Below are 3684 nucleotides of genomic sequence, written 5' to 3'. Positions count from 1 at the left end.
TGTCAGCCTCATTCTACAACAGTGGCACCATATAATATTTGTCCCTTTGTGACTGAGATATTTCTCTCAGCATAATGTCCTCCAGGGTAGCAATGGATTTCCTGAAGCCAGAGAGCCTGATGGAACTTTCTGACACTGATTTTAAAAGAACAATGATTGAATATTTTCAATGGGTGAAAAAGAAACTTGATGAATTACAGGACAGTGCTAGCAAAAATCAGGAGGAGCTTAAAAAAACAATCCAAAACAACACAGAGAAAACAAATGAAGTATTAGAGGCACTGGAAAAACAAGAAACTGTGATTCAAAATATGAAATCTAAGCTTTCCTCTCCAACTTTTGCCCCATTTCGCTCTTCTCTTTGAAAAGTAAAAAAAAAAAATAAAAAAAAAAAATCTGTCATTGTTATGCAATCCCTCCCCTGAAGTCCACTCCACTATGCAGCCTTCATTCTGAACTCCTGTCATGACAATAATACCCAATCATATATCCCTTTTAAACAGTTCAATTCCTCATCTGTTTCAATGCAGTATACATAATTTATCCCATTTTTCTCATTCTCCCCCCAATCCCCATGCAAGTCCCTTTTTACAACAGTAGCACTATGCTGTATTGTCTTTTTTGACTGAGATAGTTCACTCAGCATAATGTCCTCCAGCGCCATCCATTTTGTATAATATTTCATGAATTACTTGCTTTTCAATGTGGCTGTAGTATTCCATTGTGTGAATATACAACAGCTTCTCTATGATTGATTCATTTGTTCATGGGCACTTAGCTTGTTTCCAATTGTTTACTATTGTGAACAAAGCCGTGATAAACATGGGTGTGCATATATCTGGTTGGGTGGTGGTTATGGCTTCTGTGTGTGTGTGGTGGGGTATAGTCCCAGTAGTGGAATTGCTGGGTCAAATGGTATTTTCATTTGCAACTTTTTGAGACAGAGCCATACTGCCTTCCATAGTGGTTGCACCATTTTACATTCCCACTAACAGTGAATAAGGGTTCCAGTTTCTTTGCAACCTCGTCAGCATTTGTTGTTTGCTGTTCTGTTAAATTTTGCTATTCTTTCTGGGGTGAAATGATATCTCAAAGCTGTTTTGATTTGCATCTCTCTTAGAGCTAGGGATTTTGAACATTTCTTCATGTGTCTGTTGGCCATCTGAATGTCTTCTTTGGTGAAGTGTTTGTTCATATCCTGTGCCCATTTTTCATTTGGGTTGTTATCTTTATCTTGTGGCACTCAAGTATTCTATAAATTCTAGATATAAGTCTCTTATCTGTCATGTCATTACCAAATACTTTTTCCCAGTCTGTGGCTTTCCTTTTTACCCTGTTGGAGAAGTTTTTGGATGTGCATACGGATTTGATTCTTAAAAGGTCCCATTCATCTATTTTATCCTCTTCTGGTTGTATATTTTTCAGGACGCTTGGAAGACTTGATGTTTTGGATTAGGATGCCTAAAGTTCTTCCAAACTTTTTTTTAAATGAAGTTTATACTCCTCAGTTTTAATCCTAGGTCCATGATCTACTTTGAGTTGGTTTTTGTGCATGAAGTGAGGTATGGATCTTGCTTCAGTTTTCTGAAGATAGTTGCCAACACCATTTGTTAAAAAGGCTGTTGTTTCCCCACTTAACTGATTTCATCTCCTTGTCAAAAAATTAATAGACCATAGGTAGATGGGCTGATTTCTGGGTTCTCAACAGTATTCCATTGATCTATATGTCTGTAATTTTGTCAGTACCATGCTATTTTGACCACCAAGACAGTGTAATAAGGAAGTGAGATGCCTCCTACTTTGTTCCTATTTTTAAGGAGTGCTTTGGTTATTCGGGGCTTCTTTCCATTCCAAATGAAATTGGACATTACCTTTTCCATCTTGTTGAAGAATGGTATTGGTATTTGTATTGGGATTGCATTGAATGTGTAAATTGCCTTTGGTAGTACTGTCATTTTCACAATATTGAGTCTTTCTATCCATGAGGAAGGGATATTCTTCTGAGGGGGTCTTGTAAAATAACTAAGAGCAACTTAGTGGGGGTGAATGAAAATACTGTTTGCATAACCACACTCTGATGTGAGAGTTAAGACAGAAGTAAGTCAGGGCAAAGTAGAGGGCATATTTGGACACTGGGTGTCTCAAGGAAGAAATTCTCCCCATCAGGTTTAGATAGATACATGTGCCAAGGTTGGGGTTGGGGGAAAATCGGCAGCTTAAACACTGTTGAATTTCAGACTTCCTCCAAGAGAGCTCAGATTCAGCAGTAACAATCTAGATCTTTCCAGGAAGTGATGGTAGAGCCCCTGATATTCCTCCTAACAGGCCCGTGTTGAGCCCAAGAAGTATCTGCCTCTGTTGCAATTGCTACTGCTGTTCCATCTGCAATTTCTCTGTCTCAGAGAAAACAGGAAGAATCAGGATCATAGAGGAAGTAGTCCCAATCCATAAGGCTACCCTGGAAAATCTGTACATCTTTTGAGCTACAAAGAGGGAGAGATCAAAAGTGACTCTGGACACAGACCGGACTCTCTCTGGGAACATCTTCCTCAGCCCCCATAGTCTCTCCAATAGGGTCTCATCTAGCTCCTTGTAATTGTCCTCTTCCAGCTCCTCTTTGGTCTTCTTGGCGTCGCCTTTCAGGAGCAATTTGTCAGGAGACACCAGCACCCCAGGGCCAGTGGCAGAAGCAGCAGTAACCATGTCTACAGGGGACACCAGAAGCAGCTATGGCCAGCTTTTTGAGGAAGCACCAAAGTGCCATCAAGAATGGTTGTACCACCAGCTGGAACCCAGCACCAGCCAGAACCCAGAGCCAGCCAGAGAGCTGGAATTTCAAACACACACAGGACAGCTCAGTCCCAGTGAAAAGACACCAGCCAAGCCACTGTGAAACCCACCCACCAGGAGCAAGAAGGAAGCAACCACCTGCCATCCTACGACTCCAGAGGAGCAACTGACTGCCCCCAGCTTCTAAGAGACCTGGGAAGAGCAACTCTCTGCCAGCCACTATGGAACCCCAGAGGAGTGACCACCACAAACCGTATGATCCCAGAGGAGCAACAACTACCCACCACTGTGTGACACCCCCCTGCAGTCTGTGCCTGGGTGACCCCACCACACAGGGTACCCACTGCATAAAACCCCAGCAGTGTCCAAGCCCCACCCCCTGCCTCCTGGTGGTAGTGACCAAGCCCTGTGTTCCTGCGACCCCCCCCCAACAGCCCCTTGCTTCCTCCTTCTTCCCCCACTCCGCCTTGCTGCTCCACAACCACGCACCTCAGCCCCCACCACAGCCCTGTGACCCCAGAGCACCACGGTGGAGCCAGCCATCACCTGGAGCTACCAGCTGAGCTGCTGTGAAACTAATCTGGCAGAAGAAAGGCCGGTAGGATCCTGGCTGGGTTTTCTGGGGCACTGCTGATTACCTGGGAGAGCACCCAATGACGTGCCCACTGGTGGGGAATTTAGCCAAGCTCTCTTGGGCCACACCAACTGCCTAGAAGTGAACCAGCCACTGGCTTGCTTTTGTGGTCTCTGCAGACCAGCCAGAGGCTAGTGGGTTGGTGGGAATTTGACCTTGACATTTCGGGTCCTGTTGGATCCAGGATCCTGTTGGAGCAGGGGCTGTCGTGTGAGGGCACCTGCGTAAGTGCCACCAGGCAGGGAACACTGAGAAAACCA

General features: G+C 44.5%; 1 pseudogene; it reads right to left on the bottom strand.

Moving 5' to 3' along the window:
• Positions 1–2367: 2367 nt before the first annotated feature.
• On the bottom strand, positions 2368–2703 carry LOC102856074 (annotated as a pseudogene).
• Positions 2704–3684: the final 981 nt, after the last annotated feature.

Source organism: Elephantulus edwardii, unplaced genomic scaffold (genome assembly GCF_000299155.1).
Source record: "Elephantulus edwardii isolate Elephantulus edwardi_28Jun2011 unplaced genomic scaffold, EleEdw1.0 scaffold00097, whole genome shotgun sequence".
In the NCBI taxonomy this organism is placed as follows: Eukaryota; Metazoa; Chordata; class Mammalia; order Macroscelidea; family Macroscelididae; genus Elephantulus; species Elephantulus edwardii.
Note: the sequence above shows the minus strand (reverse complement) of the source record. Positions and strands in the feature narration are given on the sequence as shown.